The sequence below is a fragment of the Bos javanicus genome, chromosome 24, assembly GCF_032452875.1.
Source record: "Bos javanicus breed banteng chromosome 24, ARS-OSU_banteng_1.0, whole genome shotgun sequence".
In the NCBI taxonomy this organism is placed as follows: domain Eukaryota; kingdom Metazoa; phylum Chordata; class Mammalia; order Artiodactyla; family Bovidae; genus Bos; species Bos javanicus.
This window is the reverse complement of record NC_083891.1, coordinates 15,833,521-15,860,628: the sequence shown is the minus strand read 5'-3', so window position 1 is coordinate 15,860,628 and position 27,108 is coordinate 15,833,521.

Here is a 27,108-nt window from a genome sequence, read left to right as displayed (position 1 = left end):
TGCAAAGCACCTAATCCATGCTCATCCCATCCTAGATATTGATGTAGATAGAAAATAAGTACTATGATAAGAGGGAGGAAAGAACAATATCTGAATCAAAGAATGTCTTTGAAACTAAAGACTGAAATAATATTAAAGACTAAAATTGCTATTAATAAAAAACACATCATATATACAGATAACAGTATTTTATCCTTTGATATTCTCCTTTTCCAACATGGGTTATAAGATGAGAATAAGAACTAGTAGGGAGTTATGTGTCCAAATATTATATTTCTATCTTTCTTTTTCTTCTCAGATATGACTGAATGCTTCAGTTTCTACAGCATACCTTATTAAAAATCTCTTTGCAAAAATTGCAGTGTATTCAGAAACCTTTAGACACATTTGCTGTCTATGAAATGAGGATACAAACATTTGTACCTCTCCTCTTTGAGACATGAGGATGGATGGCAAAAATCACTTGTACAATACTTTAAGTGTCTTGGAAAAGGAACCTATCGAAATGGAAATTATTATCATCAGAAGAGTCATAACAGTCTTCCAACTGTCATTGTTATAGTGGAAAATGGTGATTCATTCTACTCCCCATCTCCTTTGTCCCGGTGGATAGAAATCAGCTTATTAGTTTCTTAGTGTAACTGACAGTGTCTCCTTTATAAAACCCATTCCCAATTCACATTTCCACTGAAATTTTAATCCAATGAATTATATTTTGTCCTCTGTATTGCCAATTCAAAATCGTTTTTTGGTAACTGTACTCTCTGCCTTCTAGTTCTCCTTCAGGAAGTAGAATTACTTTGAGAAAAGATAGAGCAGAGCTTGCTGTGGATATTTCAGTTTTGTGCCCTTAGCAGTGAAAAAGGAAGGATTCTGACCTATTTACAACACTTATGCTCCCAAAGAACAGTCATGCATATGAGGGTTAGGTAAAGAGGAGGTGGGGGTGGTCTTTCTATTCAAGTTATGTTCATGAACTCTTGAAGGCCACTCTATCTAGCATTGTGCAGGAATTAACAGCCTCACTAACAGTCTTCACACAATGACTCTTTGTACTTGGTTTATAAATAACCTAGTTCCCTTGCCTTTTGGATGGAGTAATTTGAAGCATGTTTCCCTAATTTTGTGTCCCCTCCAAGCTGCTGTTTGCCTCCTAGGTTCTAGTTGCCTCCTAGGCTTACCAGTTTGTGTTCCCAGCATCATTTTCCACTCTGGCACCTCCCATGTAAACTCTGTGTATTTGAATCCTTGCCTCAGAGTTTACTTCTGGGAGAATACAACCTAAAACAAATAACAGCTTCCTATATCTGATCACCCAAGACTGACATAGCAGTTAGAGTTAAAACCAAAACTTTTTTTTTCTTCATGTCTTTCTACCTCATCTAAATCACTTTAGTGTCTCCTTTCTGATTCCCTAAAGTACACCTTGCTTTTACTTCATAATTTACTATGTCATGATAATAATATTGATTTGATGTTGTATAATGCTATATGCCAGAATGCTTTGAGCTACAGAATCTATTAACCGATATATTTTGCCTTATTATTTTTTCACATATGTTGGCTAGATTTACTCAGTGATATTTTAAGGTCCTTTATGAAAAATATATGCAGAAAGAACTGTGACATATACTTTTAAAGTTTGGTACTGAACATGTGATACATTGAACCAACTGAACTGCACTCGATAAAATGTACACCAATAATTAGAGAGCAGAAGTTTAGTATAAAACTTTGATAATAAAGTTGCATACCCTAACTCTTTTAAACTGTAAGGCATATTTTGTTCCATATTCCATGTTTCCACTTGCCATAATTTATTGTATTTCTAATTTTTGCTCATGGTTTTACAGATGGAAAAAAAATTTCAGGGAGATGAAATCATTATTTACCTCTTTGGTTCATTTGACATTTATCTCTGTGTTTCCTTTCTGCACAAAATTTCTACCTACCTCATCCCCAAATACAAACTCTATGATTTCAAACTTCTAAATAGCCAACCCCAGGATACGATAAATGGCAAATGGAGAATTTGACAATTAAAAGCAGAAATCCTAATAAGATAGGGTGAGAGGTACGTAATGAGAGTGATGAATTTTGTAGTATAGCAAAGAATTGAGTTGTTAGTTGATCAAACGGAAAGTATCACATGATAAATGTTACATATCACTTCCCTACTTGTCAACAGAAACCAGAAATGAGTCTCTGTGTCTCAGTAAGAGATGTGCATTTGGAGTGAATTGTGGGCAGAAGTAGTAGAGGGAAGTAGGAACCTAAAAAAATACATCATATGGGATTGTCTTGGAAAGTACAGATTAAATGTTTTAACTGAAGATGTCTCTTTTACAAAAAAAAGACAAATAGAACACAATTAGTGAAATAAATTATTTTTGCAGGTAAAAATGTTAAAATCATAATATTTGAATAAGAATTGCATCTCTCTGTAAATTGATCTTTTCCCATCATAAAGACCTGATGCATATTGTTGCAGGATTGTGAATCAAGCATGAGGACAGTATTGATGCTACTAAAAAAAAGGGGGGCTTAATAGGGCAACACATTGGATATTAAAGACCTAAAAGCAAGAGATGCTGAATCAAATTTCCAATAACCAGTCCCCTGAGACATCCAATTCTGCCACTGAGCCAGTTTAAAACAAAAAAGTGAAGGATGTCAACAGCAGTAATATTGAGATGCATTAACTGTAAAATTGTGCTAGTGCATATAATGACAGTCATAGGACTAATAACACTTTGCAATTAAATAGCACTTAACTTCCTAGGAGTTCAAAGTGCTTCCCAATACAATATTGAACAACCTTATGATACAAAGAGGAAAAAAGCTTCCACAGATCCCATCGACTAAAGACAATGTTTTAAACGTACACCACTAGGATACAGCTTCTTATAAAATATGACAAGAAATGCCAAAATACTTGGGTTCACTGCCCAGTCAGAAAAGAATTTGACTCTCAGAGACAGTTGGAGACACAATGAAAGGAACTGTGATTGTCCCTTCTTATTCAGCTTCAAAGCTCCAGTCTTTTCCTGGTTCTGCACTAACTGCCTGAGTGGCCAAGTTCACTTCTCTAACTGCCTTTGTCTCCTCACCTTTAAATTGAAGATGGTGCACTAGTAGGTGTACAGCACCAGGATTCGATTGAAGAGTTTATTTTTTATTGCTTCATACTGAAAATTATCATTAATCTTGTAGGACATTTAGGTACATAACTGAGTACATGTTATTCATAAGACTTTCAACTGTACAAAATAATACTGTCATTTAATGAATCCTGTTTCCAAACACTACAAATCTCTGCCTTGTCAATCTCACTTGGGTGTTTCATCAAATACCATTTATAATTGAAAGCACTTTGAAAAAATATGGAACATTAGATAAGTGAGTTATTGTTATTAACCTAATTTCCCTTTATCACCCATTATGGATCCATCACCCATGAATTTATTAATAGATAGGATAATAAACTGGAGATTGCTTACACCAGAAAAGGAAACACATTTCCAAAATGAGAGCCTTCTATGAAAAGCCCGCTCCTTCTATCTTACTTGACAATAAGTCATTTGTGGAAAAGTATATGCTACTTCATGGTCTTGTTCATTCCTATATAAATTCACAATTTTACATGATCATTGATGGAGATGAAGATCATTGGTGGAGGATAATTTGCCTTACTGGTGTTGAGATGAATAATCTTAACATGAATATCAAATTAATGATTCTGGTTTCTATTCTGGCTTTTTTGCTATCTACCTCTGGGGGTCATGGCAATTTAATAAACATTTGTGCTAACCTGGTGACCTCTTCTTGTTGCTGCTCAATCACTTAGTCATGTCCACCTCTTTGCAACCCCATGGACTGCAGCAGAGCAGGCTTCCCTATCCTTCACCACCTCTCAGAGCTTGCTCAAACCTATGTCCATTGCATTGGTGATGCCATCCCAAAATCTTGTACTCTGTTGTCCCCACTTCCCTTGCTTTTAATCTTTCCAGCATCAGGATCCTTTTTAATGAGTCAGCTCTTTGCATCAGGTAGCCAAAGTATTGGAACTTCAGCTTCAGCATCAGTCTTTCTAATGAATATCCCAGATTGATTTCCTTTACAATTGACTGGCTTGATCTCCTTGCAATCCAAGGGACTCTCAAGAGTCTTCTCCAGCACCATAGTTTGAAAGTATCAATTCTTCGACTCTCAGCTTTAAGTCCAAGTTTCACATACATACATGACTACTGGAAAAAACATAGCTGTGACTAGATGGACCTTTATCAGCAAAGTAATGTCTCTGCTTTTTAATATGCTGTCTAGGTTTGTCATAGCTTTTCTTTCAAGAAGCAAGTGTCTTTTAATTGCATGGCTGCAGTCACCATCTGCATTGATTTTAGAGCCCAAGAAAATAAAATCTCCTACTGTATCCATTGTTTCCCCATCTATTTGCCATGAAGTGATGGGACTGGATGCCATGATCTTAGTTTTTGGAATGTTAATTTCTAAACCAGCTTTTTAACTCTCATCGTTCACCTTCACCAAGAGGCTCTTTAGTTCCTCTTTGTTTTCTGCCATAAGGGTGATGTAATCTGAATATGTGAGGTTATGATATCCCTCCTGGCAGTCTTGTTTTCAGCTTGAGCTTCATCCAGCCTGGCATTTTCTATGACCTAATCTAGAAAGTAGAAATTATAATACTATAAAATAAGCATGATAAATAGTTTGAACATAGTTTTATTAAACATAAATTATTATAGACAGGTATATTTTGGATGGCTTGCTCACCAAAACTGTTGTAGAGTCGTGTGTTGAAATCAAACTAGTTAGTTTAATTAAGGGCTTTCCTGGTGGCTCAAATAGTAAAGAATCCACCTGCGATGTGGGAGATCTGGGTTTGATCTCTGGGTTAGGAATTTCCCCTGGAGGAGGGCATGGCAACCCACTCCAATATTCTTGTCTAGAGGATCCTCATAGACAGAAGAGCCTGTTGGGCTATAGTCCATGGGGTCGCAAAGAGTCAGTTGTGACTGAGTGACTAAGTGAACACACACACACACACACACACACACACACACACACACAGAGTTTAACCAAATCTAAGTCTAATATAAACAAGGCTAGAGGGAAGTGAGAAAATTCAAAAGCAACCCTACAAAACATTTTAGACTGACATATAGAGCTTTAAACTACTATTATTACTATCTGTTCAGATCTATGCAAAGCAAATATTTCCATATGTAGACAATCTATATGGGAAGATTTGTGCAACTGTTTTATAATCCATAAGAGGCTAGTCCTTGTAAGCTATTTTCATGATATTTAGAAACTAGCATAGACCTTTAACTAACAGGCTGTATTCATATTCACACTTGGAAACAGCCATACACAGAAAAATTTATCTGCTAAGTTTGTTCAGTGACACTGTTTGACTAGCTACTGAGCTCTATGAGTTAGAGCACTTCAGACTTGTTGTTTATTTTTGTGTTTACAAACAGAACCGTGCCAAACTCATTGACAAGCTATTTGATGTTGTCTTCCTTTCACTGAGTTCTTCAGAAGCATAGTTCCTGGATAGAATGCTCTATAATAATAGAATATCTCATATGATATTGTACATGTTTTAATGCCATTCTCCCAAATCATCCACCCACTCCCTCTTCCACAGAGTCCAAAAGACTGTTCTATACATCTGTGTCTCTTTTGCTGTCTCGCATACAGGGTTATCGTTACCATCTTTCTAAATTCCATATATACACATTAGTATACTGTATTGGTGTTTTTCTTGTGGAGGTGGGAGGAGGGTTCAGGATTGGGAACACGTGTATACCCGTGGCGGATTCATGTTGATATATGGCAAAACCAATGCAATATTGTAAAGTAAAAAAAAAAAAGGAAAAAAGAAAATATCTCTGTCATTTCTTTTTCTCTGGGTACCTTGGATGTGAGAGGGTTAAAAAAAATAATTATGACGCTAACTTGAAACAACCCAACAAGGTAACTTTAGGCTGCGTTAGTGTAGTGAAGACTTTAAAAGCTTTGAAAATGCTCTTAAAGTTATATGGATTTTTTTCTTTTTATAGTCAGTGAAAAATTATATTTTAAAACTCTACAGTTCAAGGGGAAAAGCAATTATCAAAATGCAATAAACTTCTAAGTAAAGTACAAATTGCTTCCATGGCCTTAACTGTTAAAATAGAGAGCTTCTGGTAATGTGTTTCTTGAGTCAATCAGCGGGATTCTTCTTCCACATTCTGACACCCAGGGGAGGGATAGAGGTCAAAATAGAACTCTAAGAAGATGCTCTTAGAAAAGCTAGACTTGAGCAAATGGTGAGAAGTTAACATGTGATTTTTTTTCTGGTCTTTTTTTTTTCAGAGAGCTTTTTCTCTTGGTTACTTCCTTCCTGTCACCCAGTTTGATTCATAATCTGAAAGATGAGGTAGTGAGCAGGAAGACAACTATGTCCATTGTATGAGGTGAGCAACCTGGCACATTTGCAGAAAGGTAAGGCAATGGCACCCCACTCCAGTACTTTTGCCTGGAAAATCCCATGGACGGAGGAGCCTGGTAGGCTGCAGTCCATGGGGTCGCTAAGAGTTGGGCACGACTGAGCAACTTCATTTTTACTTTTCACTTTCATGCATTGGAGAAGGAAATGGCAACCCACTCCAGTGTTCTTGCCTGGAGAATCCCAGGGACGGGGAGGCCCAGTGGGCTGCCGTCTATGGGGTCGCACAGAGTTGGACATGACTGAAGCAACTTAGCAGCATACATATCTGTTTGGATGATCACATTTCTTAACTTATTTCATTTATATTCTGCACCACACTACAAAGTAGTTAGGACCACAGAGGCATAGAATTGGGGATTTAGAAGAAAATTTAGCTGACATCTGATCCAACATCAGAGAAGAAAAAGAAAGAGTCCAATCTGCAACATTCCAGGCTATCATCTTTATTCTCTTGGAACACTTTCAGTGTGGCAGAAGAAACTACTTCTGAGAAAACTTATTCCTTTGTTAGGCAGACTTATGTTTAAAAAAAATAAAATAAAATGTTCATCTTTTAAATTCTACCCAGGTTTCTAGATCTACTTTTTGGTGCAAAACAGACTAATGGTTTCTGTGAGTTGAGACAGAATGAAAACTGACTTATCTTCAGAATCTTACAGTCATTAGTTGGGTCTGGGTTCCATCTACCCTCTATGGACATGTTGTGTAGACAAAGTTCTTATGCCTCACTTCAATTTGTTGTTGACTTATTAGTTCAGTTCAGTTCAGTGGCTCACTCGTGTCCGACTCTTTGCGACCCCATGAATTGCAGCACGCCAGACCTCCCTGTCCATCACCAACTCCCGGAGTTCACTCAAACTTATGTCCATCGAGTTGATGACTTATTAGTGGTCAGATATAAATTGGTGATAATACATCTAGCTCATATGTTCACAGATTGTTGAGAAATTTATATGTGGAAAAACTCTGAAAAATGTCAAAGATAGCATTCTTTTCCTCTTTTTAATGTCGGCCCTTGATAGACTTCATTAATTACATTAATTTTATTAGATATTCTTGTACTGTACTTTCTCTGGCCAAAGTATCAATCTATCTTACCTTCACACAGTTCCTATAATGTCAACCCTAAAGGTTCATATGCTATAAATATTGTTTGGTTATGGATTTCCCAGTATGAAAATGACCTGAATGAGTAACGTAAAACGTTATCAACAGCCAAAAAAAGATGAGTTGAAATCAGTAGGAAATCAAGGAAAGGAAAAACAAATATTACAGATGTTTGTGCTGATAACCTTAGGAAAGGAAAGAGGTGGTAATGGTGGTTTAGTCGCCAAGTTGTGTCAAACTCTTGTAACCCCATGGACTCCAGCCTGCCAGGCTCCTCTGCCCATGGGATTCTCCAGACAAGAATACTGGAGTGGGTTGCCATTTCCTTTTCCAAAGGAAAGAGTTAGCTCTATAGATAATAATGAACAGGAATTTACAAGGGAAATAAGTAGGCATCAAAGATAATTTTCATTTCTTTGGATTTTGGAAAAAACATGTACTAAGTTATAAAACCTTATAAATATTTCCAAGTTCTTAGAGCTCATCTCTTTAGCCCCAAGTCTCCAACACATACCTATTAAATACAAGCATACACAGAGACACACAACAAGTTAAGGCACTTCTGCTGTGTCATGCTTAGTCTCTCAGTCATGTCCGATGTCTGACTCTGCAGCCCCATGGACTGTAGCCCATCAGACTCTTCTGTCCATGGGGATTCTCTAGGCAAGAATACTGTAGTGGGTTGCCATGCCCTCCTCTAGGGGATCTTCCCAACTCAGGGATTGAACTCAGGGTCTCCCACAGTGCAGATGGATTCTTTACTATCTGAGCCACCAGGGAAGCCCTAATGCACCTCTACTAAAGGTTATATGACAGATATGTTGTTGTTGTTTAGTCACTAAGTTATGACTGACTCTTTTAACCTCACAGAGGTAGCCCACCAGGCTTTTTTGTCCATGGGATTTCCCAGCCAAGAATATTAGAGCAGGTTTTTATTTCTTTCTCCAGGGGATCTCCCCAACCCAGGGATAGAACCCACATCTCCTGCATTGGCAGGAGGATTATTTACCACTGAACCATATATAAATTACTAAAATTAGATACTAGCCATCCTTTTCTTATGTCCTTAACCCTGCCAGTTTGTTTCTCTGTAGTTCAGCTTTTCATACAATTTCTTACTTACTTTTTAGGTGTTTCTTTCCCACACCTACCTCCATTCTTCTATCTCTGGGCTACTCTCTCATCTCAGGTCCCTGGTCCTTAGTGTTGTGGAGTCCCTCTTCTTTGGTTCATGACTGTCCTTTCCAAATCCTTGATCATGTGGGACATTTTGATACTTTATTTTAAAAATAAAAAATTGCCATACTTACTTTTTTTCTATATCTAAAGGTTTATTAACATGCTAGATGAAGTGTCAATCTACTCTAAATCTCACCCTTGAGGTTCACAAACATGCTTGAGAAAGGCCTTGACATTTCACTTTCACCCTTTTCCTTCCCCTTCAAAATGAGCTTGTCATTTGGCCTAACCCAACAACATAGGGCAAGGAAACGCAGTCTATCCCGTGCCTGGGAGGAGAACAATAACAGTGACTGCTGTGGTTAGCAGAGATTATAAAATTGAGTGATGATTCAGATTCACACTTCACTCCAGTCACTAACATCTTAATTCTGTATATGAGAAAAGGTGTTAGCTCAGCCTCTAACTTGGTGCAGTAAATGTGGGTAAATCCTAGTGCAGACTTGATTATGCATGATATCCTATGAGCAGCTTTTCAAAAGTGCAGTTCCCAGGCCGCCTCCAAAGAGTGTGTTATTCAGTAGAGAAAGGTAAGAGTTTTTTGAAAAGCAACCTTGATCCATAGCTAGAGTTGAAAACACTGATTTAGTCAGCCTGCACCCTTTTTTCCTCATCTGTGAAAATAAGATCAGAGTTATAGAACATAGCATGATAAAACTTGGGTCCTCATAAAAAATACAATTTATCTGATCCTTTCCCACAAAATTAGATTCAGTACCTCCTTGGGCTTTGGTACTCAGAGTAAGCAGGTGAACCAGCAGCTTCACTTGACTGTCAAAGGTGAGAATTAACCTGTAGCTCAGAAGGGCTCAAGAAACTATTTTGAAAAAGCACATCAGGAAATTCTTGTGATCAGAAATGTGGGAACCTCAACTAAGTTATTGATTATTTATTAATAATCCTATTAAATCCTATTAAATGCAATCCTATTAAAATGCAAACTACTTAAACACAAAGTGAAAGTTAAGTCATATCCAATTCTTTGCGACCCATGGACTATATAGCCCAGTAAGCTCCTCATTCCATGGGATTTTCCAGGGAAGAATACTGGAGTAGGTTGCCATTTCCTTCTCAAGATCTTCCTGACTCAGGGGTCGAACTTGAGTGTCCTGCATTGCAGGCAGACTGTACTGTGTGAGCCACCAGGGAATCCCACTTAAACACGGGGACTATACGTAATATCTTTGTTTCCTCCTTACTTGTAAAAAATAGTGTATTGTGAATGGTCAGTGTTGAATAAATGCTTATTGGTGGGAGTGGAGGTAGGGGTGATCAAGAAAGGGATAATAGGATTTTGTCAATGTAGGATACTTCAATATTATTATTATTATTAAATAATATTAGTAAGGCAGATGTGGAAAGACAAGCATAGCTTTTTAGTTCTTCCCCACATTGCCACAGAGTGGGTTTATTTATAGTGATGATTACATAAATATTTGTGATATGAATCATGAAGGAAAGAAAATGTAAGAGAGATTAAAAAAAACAAAGTATTAACCATGCTATGAGTGTTTTGTGTAGTGGGGGTATTTTCATTACTTTGGATTGTTGCTTTTCAGAGATAAATTGACTTTCAGTCTCAAATTTGTCAGACAGAGAAGGAGATGTAAAAAGCTAAACTTTTGTTTACATCAGAAGATTAACTAGGCACACTGTTAGAATATTCAATAGGGGAACCGTGATAGATAAATTGTCAAAGAGAACTTCAGAAACTACTCAATGATTTAAAAAAAAAAAAAAAGATATACAGTCTTCGCTTCTGATGTGAAGACTCTTGCAACTGCACTTTTAAATATGTATGACTAAAACCTTACTACTTTAACCTAGTCTTCAACCGCAGGAAGGAAGTTCCTTTACAGAAGCTTTATAAACCAACAGACTGAGAATAAAAATTCACTCAGAACTCACTGATGTATTGAGAGAGGGAGGTCATTTGATGAAGGATAATGAGCTAAAAGCAGCCTCTCTCAAGGAAAGATTTCCATTGTCCTGTGTAGTCCTAATGTACAGAAATCAGTGTAAAAACTTTTACTCATCTACAAGTAAGCAAAGACAAAAAAAATGAAATTTGAGTGCTTCTTAATATGCAAATGCCTGGAATTGTTTGAGGGAGGGTGGGAAAACTAAAGTTTGCAGGGCTTTACTTCATTCATGTTTGGAGATTTGACCCAAGGTAGACACTCAAAAGACAGCAGAACTAACTGACTAAAGATGAAAGGGTTAAAAATATCCCAATATGTACTGGTCCAGTGTCAGACTCACGGACGGTCTCAACTTTCTAAAGTGAGTGATTTGAAGAGCAGTTTAAGTGCAAAAATGATACTTTTTCCCCCTTCACAAAGTCTCTAAGCTGCAAAATTCAACATTTCTACGAAAATCACATTTTTCAGCATAGTGATGCAGTTGTGAAGGACAGGGCAATTGAGTGCACTGTGAAAAGTTAATGTGTTCTACCGACACGACACTCAAAGGCCAAGTAGATCAACCTCTTTGCCCTTACATTTAGTACCTTCTTGCTGTAGACCCGAGGAAATTTTTATCATGAGAAGATTTTATGATGCACAAATGACCACATATAACTGAATATGAACTAGTGTGCATTTGAGGACGGAAGGTTTTCATCCTGTGTCCACCTCTTAATATTGACCACAAACCACCTCACAGAGAAGTTAGCAGTTTGAATGCCTGCACAGGTAGTAAAATCTAACTACATTATATCTGTTAAAAACCATTTTTTTCTAATTAGCTAGTTTGACCTAATGCAGTCATTTTTCATTTAATGTTGATCTCTTTCTTTTTTATACTCTCCTTCCTGGATAAGATCCTTTTCTTTCTTTCATTTCCATTCAAACTAAGGCCAACCATTTAATGGCCTGATTCGGTACAGAAAATGCTAACACACTTAGCAAATCTTTATTTATTGTATAACAACTGAGTAGAAGGTGAAATATAGAAAAAGAAGAGAGAAGAGTTGTATTTTAGGAATTCCTCTTCTATAAATACCTGAAAGCCTTTATTGTCTATAGCATAGCATTTGCCCCTTAATTCATGCACTGTATTTTCACATTAATACTTCAATGAAAGTGGATTCTGTTTTCCTAAGTAGAGAACACACTTCATGAAAAAAGTACATTATATGGTACTTTTTGTCTTAATTCCCCATAAGTTCTAGCTTATAAAGTGGGATTTTTAAAAAGTTTTTGTTGTATTATACTCAAATACCAAACCATGTTTTAAAATACCATTTTAAAAAATCAGGTTCGATGCATGATACTGGATGCTTGGGGTTGGTGCACTGGGACTACCCAGAGGGATGGTACGGGGAGGGAGGAGGGAGGAGGGTTCAGGATAGGGAACACGTGTATACCTGTGGCGGATTCATGTTGATATATGGCAAAAACAATACAATATTGTAAAGTTAAAAAATAAATAAATAAATAAAAATAAAAAATCTGTGTATTAAACATTTGTATAAAGAAAATTAAAGTTAAGGGTTTTTTTGTTTGTTTATTTAATAATAGAACAGGTTTCAGTACATAACCAATGCCAATTAAGGCTAGCTCATTTATTATTTGTTATGTCAGAAATCCTCAGGTAAAACAGGGCTTTACAAAAATGTGTGAAGGTTATTACAGGTTAAGTCTTCATCATGGAGAGAAGTATGCACATAAAATACTACCTCAGGGATTTTAAAGTAAGAGGAAACATTAAATTTTAATGAAAATATAGGTTTAGGTTAAATGTGTGGAATTTTTTAAATGGAGATGATACAAAACAAGACTTTTTTAAAAAGGAAATTCCTAATAAGTATTGTTTAGATGTGGCATATTGGGGAAGAAAAAACATAGATAATTTAGAATTTGATTTTGATTGCTCATTGTTTCAATTGGAAAGAGTATAGCATTATAAAAAGTTGGTCTGTGAGCTACACATTAAAGTAACTTGCATTCCTATAGAAAACTCTGACTTATGTTCAGAAAGGAGGTGAATCAAGAATTTACTCTTTGATAAATTGTTTGTTTTTATATTTTCAATTAAAGGATGCTAATGGCAATAGTGAAGTCCTACCTGTTAGAAATTTACAGCACAAAAAGCACATGTGGAAGATGGCTTTGGAAGATGACTGTTCAGTTTAGTCACTCAGTGGTGTCCGACTCTTTGCAACTCCATGAATCACAGCACACCAGGCCTCCCTGTCCATCACCAGCTCTCGGAGTTCACTCTAACTCATGTCCATAGAGTCGGTGATGCCATCCAGACATCTCTTCCTCTGTCCTCCCCTTCTCCTCCTGCCCCCAATCCCTCCCAGCATCAGGGTCTTTTCCAATGAGTCAACTCTTAGCATGAGGTGGCCAAAGTATTGGAGTTTCAACTTTAGCATCAGTCCTTCCAAAGAACACCCAGGACTGATGTCCTTTAGGATGGACTGTTTGATCTCCTTGCAGTGCAAGGGACTCTCAAGAGTCTTCTCCAACACCACACTTCAAAGCATCAATTCCTTGGTGCTCAGCTTTCTTCACAGTCCAACTCTCACATCCATACATGACCACTGGAAAAACCATAGCCTTGACTAGACAAACCTTTGTTGGCAAAGTAATATCTCTGCTTTGCAATATGCTATCTAGATTGGTCATAACTTTCCTTCCAAGGAGTAAGCGTCTTTTAATTTCATGGCTGCAATCACCATCTGCAGTGATTTTGGAGCCCCCAAAATAAAGTGTGACACTATTTCCCTATCTAATTCCCATGAAGTGATGGGACCAGGTGCCATGATCTTCGTTTTTCGAATGTTGAGTTTTAAGCTTTTTCACTCTCCACTTTCACTTTCATCAAGAGGCTTTTGAGTTCCTCTTCACTTTCTGCCATAAGGGTGGTGTCATCTGCATATCTGAGGTTATTGAGATTTCTCCCAGCAATCTTGATTCCAGCTTGTGCTTCTTCCTGCCCAGCGTTTCTCATGATGTACTCTGCATGTAAGTCAAATAAGCAGAGTGACAATATACAACCTTGACGTACTCCTTTTTCTATTTGGAACCAGTCTGTTGTTCCATGTCCAGTTCTAACTGTTGCTTCCTGACCTCCATACAGATTTCTCAAGAGGCACGTCAGGTGGTCTGGTATTCCCATCTCTTTCAGAATTTTCCACAGTTTATTGTGATCCACACAGTCAAAGGCTTTGGCATAGTCAATAAAGCAGAAGTAGATGTTTTTTCTGGAACTCTCTTACTTTTTCCATGATCCAGTGGATGTTGGCAATTTGATCTTTGGTTCCTCTGCCTTTTCTAAAACCAGCTTGAACATCAGGAAATTCATGGTTTACGTCTTGCTGAATCCTGGCTTGGAGAATTTTGAAGATGGCTAGTTGTAGCCTAATATCCATGTCTACTTAATTTATAGTAATAGCATGTTAGCTAGGCACATGGCCATTCAACAAAAAGCTCCACTGCCCATCATCCTTTTGTGCTAACTATAGCCATATGGTCATGTTCTAAAGAAACAGATAAGGAGAATGAATGTGTATAAGTACCAGGTATTGTCCTGGAAAAAAAAAAAAAGACTGACTGTGGGTTATCCTGGTTCTTTATTCTTACCAGGTGCTCAAAAATGGTGAGAACTGGGAAACTTCCATATGCAGAAAACACATGTGAAGAATTATGGTACCACTGTAAGCCCTGGACTTCTAGAATATAACTTGATCATTATACAACATAAAATTCAACTTCTATTTCAGACCCAATATCAAAGTCATCTTTTTCTTTATCTCCTTCTTCATAAATCTTAGCTAGTATACTAACTAATATCAACACTTTGCTTGCTTTAACAATTAATTTAATATGACACAGATTTTTCAAGTGTGTTAATTAATAGAGTACACTGTTGTTCATGGAAGACTGAATAATAAATACATTTGTATATGGCACACATGTACTGTACTACATCATATATTGAATAAATTCATGTAATTTTATTAGAAAGTAGGAAAGCAGCAGAGACCAAAAAAAGAAAAAAAATCAGAGGAAAAAGATCAACAGGTTATGAGGAAAAGAGTAAAATTCTGTTAGTAAAATCCACACCATTATCAAAAGTTGAGAGCTGATTTGAAATGAAATTTAAACCTTGAAATTAGTTGATAGAAAGAATATATATTATGACTAGATGCTAATGTTCACCAGTTACCATCAGTATCTAGAAACAGTATCTCCTTACTTCTGTTGATTTAGAAACCAGGTTGTATAATCCTACCTGCTAGAGCAAATTTTAAAATTTGTGAGAATTTGAAAACTTTATGCCTTTAAAATACCAATTGGGGGTGTAGAATTGGTTTGGAGGGATAGCAGATGGGCAAGAAAGGTTGGTAGAAATCCAGCTGAACAGGGTAAAATTTCAGACCCCTGAAGGGTTAACCTTATTTAGATAATAAGTAGAAGTTAATTTATTTGTTACATTTATTGTCAAAATTCCTATGGAAGGTTAAAAAGATGATACTGAAATAGTCTGTAGAAGAATAAACATTTAGTTGATAGAAGCAGTAAAAACAAAACAAAACAAAACAAAAAACATTTTCTTGGGATAGACAATATGATAATCTCTCATATGATAGTCCCTCTTAGTTTCTCTTGTCAACATATATTAACTAATTGCAAATTTGCACATTAGACTTTGAATACCCACTGCTGTGAGCATTGTACTTGACCCGTAAAAATTGCACGACCAAATAGACATTTTTGTGTCACCTTGGAGGCAATATGACATAACAGCATCATCTTTGATCTAGCCATAATGATCAGAGGTTTCTTTTGCAGCTTTCTGAGCTTGTTCTGAATTTTGACTAATATCTTTGAGCCACTGTCCATGATCAGCTTTTGACTCAACTCATATGTCAGCATAGTCCGAACAATTAATACAATATTTCAATATAGATGATTGGATGCTCAAAATGAGCCTATGTCAATCACATTAATACAAATATTTTAGAGTTATAAAAGAGATTATTTTCAAGAAATTCAATTTCATGAAAACAAATGTGTTTGCAACAAAACTGAAAATATAGAACACTAAACAGCTACTATGAATAAATCATAATTTCTTAAAATAAGATGTTTTTACCTATGTGACTTTAAATTTTAGAATAGCTAAAATTATGTTTGGAAAAGAAAATTGTTGAGCAACAGAGAGCTTAGGGAAAATACAAATTTACAACAATTACTTTAACCTGCTGAAGCCTTGTTTATTCTTTAAGACTCAATCCACTTCTCATCCATGTCCTGAAACTTTCAGCCACATGACCTGCAATTTTTCTCTCTCCTGGGAAGTTCTATAAAATTTATGATTCCTAGATATCATCTACAGGGTTTTTACACAGTATTTTATATATATATATATATATATATATATATATATACATACACACATACATATGCACATACCCTTTGTCTAGTCTTACATTCAAATACAATTTATGACTTTTTATTTTATATTAGAGTATAGTAGTCAACAAAAACAAGACCAGGAGCTGACTGTGACTCAGATCATGAACTCCTTATTACCAAATTCAGACGTAAATTGAAGAAAGTAGGGAAAACCACTAGATCATTCAGGTACGACCTAATTCAAATCCCTTATGATTGTACAGTGGAAGTGAGAAATAGATTTAAGGGCCTAGATCTGATACACAGAGTGCCTGATGAACTATGGAATGAGGTTTGTGACATTGTACAGGAGACAGGGATCAAGACCATCCCCATGGAAAAGAAATGCAAAAAAGCAAAATGGCTGTCTGGGGAGGCCTTACAAATGGCTGTGAAAAAAAGAGGGGCGAAAAGCAAGGAAGAAAAGGAAAGATATAAGCATCTGATTGCAGAGTTCCAAAGAATAGCAAGAAGAGATAAGAAAGCCTTCTTCAGTGATCATTGCAAAGAAATAGAGGAAAACAACAGAATGGGAAAGACTAGATATCTCTTCAAGAAAATTAGAGATACCAAGGGAACATTTCATGCAAAGATGGGCTCGATAAAAGACAGAAATAGTATGGACCTGACAGAAGCAGAAGATATTAAGAGGTGGCAAGAATACACAGAAGAACTGTACGAAAAATTCTTCACGGCACAGATAATCACGATGGTGTGATCACTCACCTAGAGCCAGACATCCTGGAATGTGAAGTCAAGTGGGCCTTAGAGAGCATCACTATGAACAAAGCTAGTGGAGGTGATGGAATTCCAGTGGAGCTATTTCAAATCCTGAAAGATGATGCTGTGAAAGTGCTGCACTCAATACGCCAGCAAATTTGGAAAACTCAGAGTGGCCACAGGACTGGAAAAGGTCAGTTTTCACTCCAATCCCAAAGAAAGGCAATGCCAAAGAATGCTCAAACTACCACACAATTGCACTCGTCTCACATGCTAGTAAAGTAACACTCAAATTTCTCCAAGCCAGGCTTCAGCAATATGTGAACTGTGAACTTCCTGATGTTCAAGCTGGCTTTAGAAAAGGCAGAGGAACCAGAGATCAAATTGCCAACATCCACTGGATCATGGAAAAAGCAAGAGAGTTCCAGAAAAACATCTATTTCTGCTTTATTGACTATGCCAAAGCCTTTGACTGTGTGGATCACAATAAACTGTGGAAAATTCTGAAAGAGATGGGAATACCAGACCACCTGACGTGCCTCTTGAGAAATCTGTATGGAGGTCAGGAAGCAACAGTTAGAACTGGACGTGGAACAACAGACTGGTTCCAAATAGGAAATGGAGTACGTCAAGGCTGTATATTGTCACCCTGCTTATTTAACTTATATGCAGAGTACATCATGAGAAACGCTGGGCTGGAAGAAGCATAAGTTGGAATCAAGATTGCTGGGAGAAATCTCAATAACCTCAGATATGCAGATGACACCACCCTTATGGCAGAAAGCGAAAAGGAACTCAAAAGCCTCTTGATGAAAGTAAAGGTGGAGAGTGAAAAAGTTGGCTTAAAGCTCAGCATTCAGAAAATGAAGATCATGGCATCTGGTCCCATCACTTCATGGGAAATAGATGGGAAACAGTGGAAACAGTGTCAGACTTTATTTTTTTGGGTTCCAAAATCAATGCAGATGGTGACTGTAGCCATGAAATTAAAAGACGCTTACTCCTTGGAAGTAAAGTTATGATCAACCTAGATAGCATATTCAAAGGCAGAGACATTACTTTGCCAACAAAGGTTCGTCTAGTTAAGGCTATGGTTTTTCCAGTGGTCATGTATGGATGTGAGAGTTGGACTGTGAAGAAGGCTGAGCGCCAAAGAATTAATGTTTTGACCTGTGGTGTTGGAGAAGACTCTTGAGAGTCCCTTGGACTGCAAGCAGATCCAACCAGTCCATTCTGAAGGAGATCAGCCCTGGGATTTCTTTGGAAGGAATGATGCTAAAGCTGAAACTCCAATACTTTGGCCACCTCATGTGAAGAGTTGACTCATTGGAAAAGACTCTGATGCTGGGAGGGATTGGGGGCAGGAGGAGAAGGCGACGACAGAGGATGAGTTGGCTGGATGGCATCACTGACTCAATGGCCGTGAGTCCGAGTGAACTCTGGAAGTTGGTGATGGACAGGGAGGCCTGGCATGCTGCGATTCATGGGGTCGCAAACAGTCTGACACCAGTGAGCAACTGAATTGAACTAAACTGATGGTTGATTAAAAATGCTGTGTTAGTTTCAGTTGTACAACAAAGTGACCCAGTTATATATACATGTATCTATTATTTTTCAAATTATTTTCCCAGTTATGTTGTTACATAATATTGATCAGAGTTTATAGTGCTATATAGTAGGTCCTTGTTGGTTATTATTTTAAGTATAACAGTTTGTTTATATCAACCCCAAACTACATAAAACAGAATCTAGTATTAAAATTATCTTTACATTTCATGTCTCTTTTTTCAGAGCTGATATGGTAGAAACTGAAAATGGTCTATCTAATTTGTTTTTGCCTTCCTCTATAATAACATAAGTGAAGACAGAGCACTGTAATTATCTGAGGCTTTGATTCCCAAGTTTACCTTCAGCTAGATATGTTCATGTAAGCAAACTCTCAGTGATGGAATGACTTGATAAAGTATGTGAACTTTCACTTAATTTTTTTTTTTAATAACTTCTCTGGTTCTGAACTTTCTTTTACCCTTTGGGCCAATGGGTAATCCAAATAGAATAATGAATTTAAAGATAGTATGTTGGAGACAGCAAAATCGCTATCATCTTTGGTCCCTGGAGTTGGGCTACTGACATTCTGAAATCCTCACTTTTAACTGTTGTGTGAAAGAGAAATGCACTTCCTTTTTTTTTTTTTTTTTGGTAATCACATCATAAAGAAGGCTGAACACCAAATTGATGCTTTCAAACTGTGGTGATGGAGAAGACTCTTGAGAGTCCCTTGGGCAGCAAGGAGATCCAACCAGTCCATCCTAAAGGAAATAAACCCTGAAAATTCACTGAGGGGATTGATGCTGAACCTGAAACTCTGATACTGTGGCCACTTGATGCAGACACAACTTGTTGGAAAAGATCCTGATGCTGGGAAAGATCAAAGGCAGGAGGAGAAGAGGACAACAGAGGATGAGATGGTTGGATGGCATCACCAACTCTATAAACATGAGTTTGAGCAAACTCTGGGAGATGGTGAAGGACAGGGAAGCCTGGCATGCTGCAGTTTATGGGGTCACAAAGAGTCAGACATGACAACAAATGAACAATTATAGTAACTTTACCTGTAGTACTACAATTAATGTGCAATTAATACCTTGCTCTTTGAATGGAATGATAGAATGTTTTCATAGATGGATCCATGAATTAATGTAGTTTGAGCCTAAATACCTGGATTGTGCCTAAATAAACAAAAGAGAGATGGCAGTGCAACACTGATTTTCCAGAGGTGCTTGAAGAGGAGGATAGAAATACTGAGAATAAACTGAAATAACAAAGTAGAATTCTTAAGCAGAGATACAGAGGACAGTCTGTGCTATAAAGCTCTATTTTGTTAAAAATGGAAGAAATTGATTAATAGTCATTAATTTTCCAAAAATGTGTATATCTTAAAATTCCTCATGCATTAAGGTAAAGTCCTTAAACTGAATAATTAAAGTCAGAAGTTAATAATGTTTCACAATAATTATATAACACTGTTGAATAAATAATGGACCAGGACAAAGATTCCATGTTAAGAAAACATACGTGTGTGTGTGTGCTCAATCAGTTGTATCTGACTCTTTGAGACCCCATGGACTTTAGCCTGCCAGACTTCTCTATCCATGGGATTATCTAGGCAAGACTACTGGAGTGGGTTGCCATGTTCTCTTCTAGGGGATCTTTCCAGTCCAGGGATCAGACCTCCATCCCCTTCATCTCTTGCATTGGGAGATGGATTCTTTACCACTGAGCCCAGGAAAACATAGCACACATTTAAATATTTGAATAATATTAGTATATGAAACAGAGAAGGCAATAGCACCCCACTCCAGTACTCTTGCTTGGGAAATCCCGTGGACGGAGGAGCCTGTTAGGCTGCAGTCCATGGGGTCACTAAGAGTCAGACACAACTGAGCAACTTCACTTTGACTTTTCACTTTCATGCATTGGAGAAGGAAATGGCAGCCCACTCCAGTGCTCTTGCCTGGAGAATCCCAGGGACAGGGGAGCCTGGTGGGGTGCTGTCTATGGGGTCGCACAGAGTTGGACATGACTGAAGTGACTTAGCATAGCATAGTATATGAAAAGAACTAATCTCACCTTAGGGTGGAAAAAACTTCCCTGAAGATATTCTTTTACAAGATTATAGGATTATTTAGAAAGGAAGATAAATAGTTGAAGAGCTTTTCAAGAATTGATGCACAAAAGTCCTTTCAATGGGAAAGATGAAATGACTAAAGGAAGACGCATATGCCTAGGAGGAAAAAAAAATAATAACAAGAATTGAAAATAGCAATATCAACAGAAGCCAGAGTTTGCAAAATTATTAAACTGTGACTTAAATTACATTCTATATTGTAAGCTGATAACCTGTACATTTGAACATACACACAAACACACACTCTTTTCTTAAAATAATTATTAACTAAATTTGAATTATATTCTTTGATATTTTCTGTTATTCTAATAGTTTATCATGGGCTTTTTTCCAAATATTTAAAATACTATTTTAAGGGGAAAGTGGCACAGGTTGTGGAGTAGGAAGACCCTGAATTCACCTGCTCCTATGGGCAAACCAAAATCGCAACTATTTGCCACTGATGAGAAAGACCAGAAGACTAGCAGAACAGATCTCTCACAGCTAAAGGTATAAGGAAGAAATGACATTGATATGGATAAGAGTGGTAGAGATGCGGTATAGTCAAGACTTATATCCTCATTTGGGATTCCCAGGCAGCTCAGTAGTAAAGTATCTACCTGACAATGCAGGAGATTCAGGAGACGTGGGTTCAGTCCTTGGGTCATGAAGATCCCCTGAAGGTGGAAATGGCAACCTGCTCCTGTATTGTTGCTGGGAAAAATCCCATGGACAGAGGAGCTTTGCGGGCTACAGTCCATGGGGTTGCAAAGAGTCAGACATGGCTAAGCACACATGCATGCATACCCTCATTTAGGCAACAGATGAACAGGAGACTAATGGCAGAGGTTGCCCCCAAAGAACGTGAGGTCCATATCCCACATCAGGCTTTCCAGCCCAGGAGTCTTTTACTGGAAGATGAGCCCTCAGAATGTTTGGGTTTGAAGGCCAGATAACTTATTTGGGGGAGAAGCCAAAGGCTGTGAGAAATAGACTCCACTCTGAGAGAGCACACATAAAATTTTACACACTGTAGGACCCATTGAAGAAGCAGCAATTAGAAAGCTGTTGTTTTCGTCAGTTGTTCAGTCATGTCTGAGTCTTTGCAACCCCATGAAATGCAGCATGTCAGGCTTCCCTGTTCTTCACTGTATCCCAGAGTTTGCTCAAACTCATGCCCATTGAGTCAATGACACCATCCAACCATCTCATCATCTGTTGTCCCCTTACTCTGCTGCCTTCAATCTTTCCCAGTCTCAGGGTCTTTTCCAATGTGTTGCTCTTTGCATCATGTGTCCAAAGTATTGGCACTTCAGCAAAAGTTTGAAAGTATCCTAGGTCAACCCACCTGCTTATCTTGGAAAACCTCTTGAAGAGACAGGAGGCAACTGGAGCTCACCTTGGAGACAAAGAAACCAGTGATAGCCATTACTGGGAGCTCATTCTTTCACAAGGACACTGGTGATAGCCAGAGACATTTTGGAATCCTCTATATAGCTTAATAATGCTGGGACTCAGCCTTGCCACTAGTCTGTGGGCATCAGTACTAGGATGCTTCAGGCTAAGCTGCTCACTGGGCATGGGCATAGCCTCACTCACCAGCAGGACTGTTGCCTTAAAATCCTCTGAGCCTACAGCCACCCTGGAATGTGGTACAGTTCACCAGAGGGCCCAGTCCAACCCCCCACAACAGTACACTGGCACCAGCTCCAGGACCCTAAGGCCCTACAATCAGAGAGACCAGGATCCAGTGGGCTTGCACTAGGTTTAAGACTAGCCTCACCCAGCAATGGTCAAGTAACAATACCAGGGTACCCTAGTGAGCCCTGGCCCCACCAACCAGTGAGCCAACACACCAAGTCCAGGACTCTCAGATCCCCATAACCAGAGACTCTGGAAACTGCCTCTTCCCACCAGTAAGCTGGCATTAACCCCCTGTCCCACCTACCAACAAGGTGACACCAGCCATGGGACTCTCAGGCTCTGTAGCCAGAGACCATAGGATGTGGATTCACCAATCAATGTGTGACACTAGCCTTTGGACCTGGCCTCACCCACCAGTAAGCCCACTCCAACGCCAAGATTATCCAGACCAGAATCACACACTACTGCTGCTGCTGCTAAGTTGCGTCAGTCGTGTCCAACTCTGTGCCACCCCATAGATGGAAGCCCACCTGGCTCTTCTGTTCCTGGGATTCTGCAGGCAAGAACACTGGAGTGGGTTGCCATTTCCTTCTCCAATGCATGAAAGTGAAAAGTGAAAGTGAAGTCGCTCAGTCATGTCCGACTCTTAGCAACCCCATGGACTGTAGCCTACAGGCTCCTCCATCCATGGGATTTCCCAGGCAAGAGTACTTGAGTGGGGTGCAATTTCCTTCTCTGGAATCACACACTAGAAGCAAGAAAAACCCAACCAAAGATCTCTGCAGCCCTGTCGTATGCCAAGTCAGGATCCAGGGGCTAGCCACACTTACCAGAATGCCTTAAGTAGTCATCCTACCAAAACAGGATTCACACAGCTCATGTGTGGTGCAAAAATATAGCATATAGCTCTGGTGATGATACAAGGGTGCTTTTGGAACACGTTGTTGTTGTTCAGTCACACAGTAGTGTCCGACTCTTTGCAACACCATGGACTGCAGCACACCCTTCAGGATCCTTCTCTGTCCTTTACCATCTCCTGGAGCTTGTTCAAACTCATGTCCATTGAGTCAGTGATGCCATCCAACCATCTTGTCCTTTGTGTTCCCATGTTTGTCCTAGTTTACAAAAGAACATCTCTCTGAATTCAGTAAATGTAGACAACCTACCAAATACATAACATAAAAGCGGTAAATTAGCCAAAATGAGGTGACAGAGGAAGATGTCCCAAAAGAAGGAACAAAGTAAAACTTCAAAAGAACAAAGGAGAGGTAAGCAAACTACCTGATAAAGAATTCAAGGTAATAATTGTAAAGATGTTCAAAGAACTCAGGAGAGATTGGATGAACAGTGTTAGATGTTTTTAACAAAGAGTTAAAAATATAAAGAAGAAACACACAGATAAATAATAAAATAACTGAAATTTAAAAACACACTAAAAGACATAAACAGTAAAGTAAATGCTTGTTGTTGTTGTTCTTTACCCAGTCATTTCCAACTCTTTGCGACCCCATGGACTACAGGAAGCCAGACCTCCCTGTCCTTTACCATCCCCCAGAGTTTGCCCAAGTTCATGTTCACTGCACTAGTGATGCTGTCTAGCCATCTCATCCTCTGATGCCCTCTTCTCCTTCAGCCCTCGATCTTTCCCAACATCAGGATATTTTCCAATGAGTCATCTGTTCGCATCAGATGACCAAAATATTGGAGCCTCAGCTTCAGTATCAGTCCTTCCAGTAAATATTCAGGGTTTATCTCCCTTAAGATTGACTGGTTTGATCTCCTTGCTGTCCAATGGGCTTTCAGGAGTCTTCTCTAGCAAAAGTGAAGAGGACAACTGATGCTTTCAAACTGTGGTGCTAGATCAGTTTTCATTCCAATCCCGAAGAAAGGCAATGCCAATGAATGCTCAAACTACCACACAATTGCACTCATCTCACACGCTAGTAAAGTAATGCTCAAAATTCTCCAAGCCAGGCTTCAGCAATATGTGAACCATGAACTTCCAGACGTTTAAACTGGTTTTAGACATGGCAGAGGAACCAGAGATCAAACTGCCAACATCCGTTGGATCGTGGAAAAAGCAAGAGAGTTCCAGAAAAAACATCTATTTCTGCTTTATTGACTATGCCAAAGCCTTTGACTGTGTGGATCACAATAAACTGTGGAAAATTCTGAAAGAGATGGGAATACCAGACCACCTGACTGGCCTCTTGAGAAACCTATATGCAGGTCAGGATTCTATAGTTAGAACTGGACATGGACATGGAACAACAGACTGGTTCCAAATAGGAAAAGGAGTATGTCAAGGCTGTATATTGTCACCCTGCTTATTTGACTTATATGCAGAGTACATCATGAGAAACACTGGGCTGGAAGAAACACAAGCTGGAATCAAGATTGCTGGGAGAAATCTCAATAACCTCAGATATGCAGATGACACCACCCTTATGGCAGAAAGTGAAGAGGAACTAAAAAGCCTCTTGATGAAGGTGAAAGGGGAGAGTGAAAAAGTTGGCTTAAAGCTCAACACTGAGAAAACTAAGATCATGGCATCTGGTCCCATTACTTATGGGAAATAGATGGGGAAACCATGGAAACTGTGTCAGAATTTTTTTGGGGGGCTCCAAAATCACTGCAGTGATTCATGGTGACTGCAGCCATGAAATTAAAAGATGCTTACTCCTTGGAAGGAAATTTATGAGCAACATTGCTGGGAGCCGGCATATTGCATATTGAGTGCATATTGCATATTGCATATTGCATATTGAGTGCAGCACTTTCCACAGCATCATCTTTCAGGATCTGGAATAGCTCAACTAGAATTCTATCACTGCCGGGAGCCAGTGTGAGGAACTCCGCCCATGGCAAAGGTCATGAGGAAGGAGGCTCGGCATACGCAAAGGCAGGATCGAGCCTCAGGAGTCCCCCTGGAAATTCTTGAGCATCTACCCCCAAAACCAGAGTCTGCCTACTTTCTGCTTTGTGCTTTCACCTACACCTCTGACTTTATGGGGAGCTGTCCCCCACTACCTCTCTCTGAAAAAAGAGTTAGCTTATAGCTCCAGTTAATAATTCCTGGGTGTGACAGTGTTTCAACCTACAAACTCCTTTGGAAATCCTCTAGCCTGCCTGAATAGGTTTTTCCGGCCACATGTGATTGTTCAGAGCCTCCCAACTGTGAGAAGCAGGAGATGTTCTAAACTGTCTAAACACAGATTCCTTTGAGTAGTTAAAAGATTGATTAGAAATTGTATTGGTGAAGGGTTTTTCACTTATTGGGCCAATGTTTGCTGCTAAGTCTCCATACTGCTTACCTACTGTGTCCTTGGCAGTGTATTGATTGATATAATGGGTGTATAGAAATGTAAGTAGTAGCCTCAATATTTGTAACCTTGGACCCTTGAGTTAATTCTTTTCTTGATTGAGCCCACCACACCTTTGCTCTATAGGAATACAACTTTATCTAATGCTTTTGGAGGGAGGCTCCTGACTTTAGAATAATCACCTTTAGAGAAAAATAAGTTTCTTAAAATGTTAACAGGCCTCCTGGCCAGAAGATGATGTAAATCACCTGAACTTTTGCATATGGTAAGTTTGAAAGTCTGGCTTCAATTAGGATCAGGAACTTCTGTCCTTGCATGACTCTACTCCTTCCCCCATTATCCTCTATGCATAACCTAAGGTATAAAAACTACTTTGGAAAATAAAGTGCAGGACTTGTTCACCAAAACTTGGTCTCCCCATGTCACTCTCTCTCTCAAATTCTGGCTGAGACTCCATCTGGAGCGCGGAACCCGCCATGCTTGCTAATTATGCCTGTGCTTCTAAGATCCGACTGGGGAGGCCTCAGTGTCTCCTCTCCTTCGGGAGAAAGGAAGGACGCCTGCAGCCTACGTAAGTGGTGCAAACTTCTTGTCTTGAAGTTTTATTGGTCTCCCGCGTAAACCAACCTACTCAGCCTCTTTTCTTCACTGAATTTTCCCACTGAGCTATCCTTATTTCAGCCGCTTTTCTCCACTGAATTTCCTCACTGAGCTATCCTCATTCTATTACTCTTTATATCCTTAATTAACGTTTAATTAAGCAATTGTTTCCTGATCCTCGCCTACACCGTCTCTCCTTCAAATACCCTGGATCAGCCGGGGCTGGACCCCGGCACAACATAGGTAGCATATTCAAAAGCAGAGACATTACTTTGCCAACAAAGGTCCATCTAGTCAAGGCTATGGTTTTTCCAGTGGTCATGTATGGATGTGAAAGTTGGACTGTGAAGAAAGCTGAGCACTGAAGAATTGATGTTTTTGAACTGTGGTGTTGGAGAAGACTCTTGAGAGTCCCTTGGACTGCAAGGAGATCTAATCAGTCCATTCTAAAGGAGATCAGTCCTGAGTGTTCTTTGGAAGGACTGATGCTGAGACTCCAGTACTTTGGCCACCTCATGCAAAGAGTTGACTCATTGGAAAAGACTCTGATGCTGGGAGGGATTGGGGGCAGGAGGAGAAGGAGACAGCAGAGGATTAGATGGCTGGATGGCATCACCGACTCGATGGACATGTGTGAACTCCAGGCATTGGTTATGGACAGGGAGGCCTGGCTCACTGCAATTCATGGGGTCACAAAGAGTTGCACACGACTGAGTGACTGAACTGAACTGAACTGATACATGAAACATCCTCCAGTATAGATCACATGCTGGGTCGTAATCCTGTCTCAGTATTTTGAAGAAAATCAAAATTTTGTCAAGCTTCTCTGTTGAACACAATGATATGAGACTAGGAATCAACTACAAACAAAACAAAACACATACT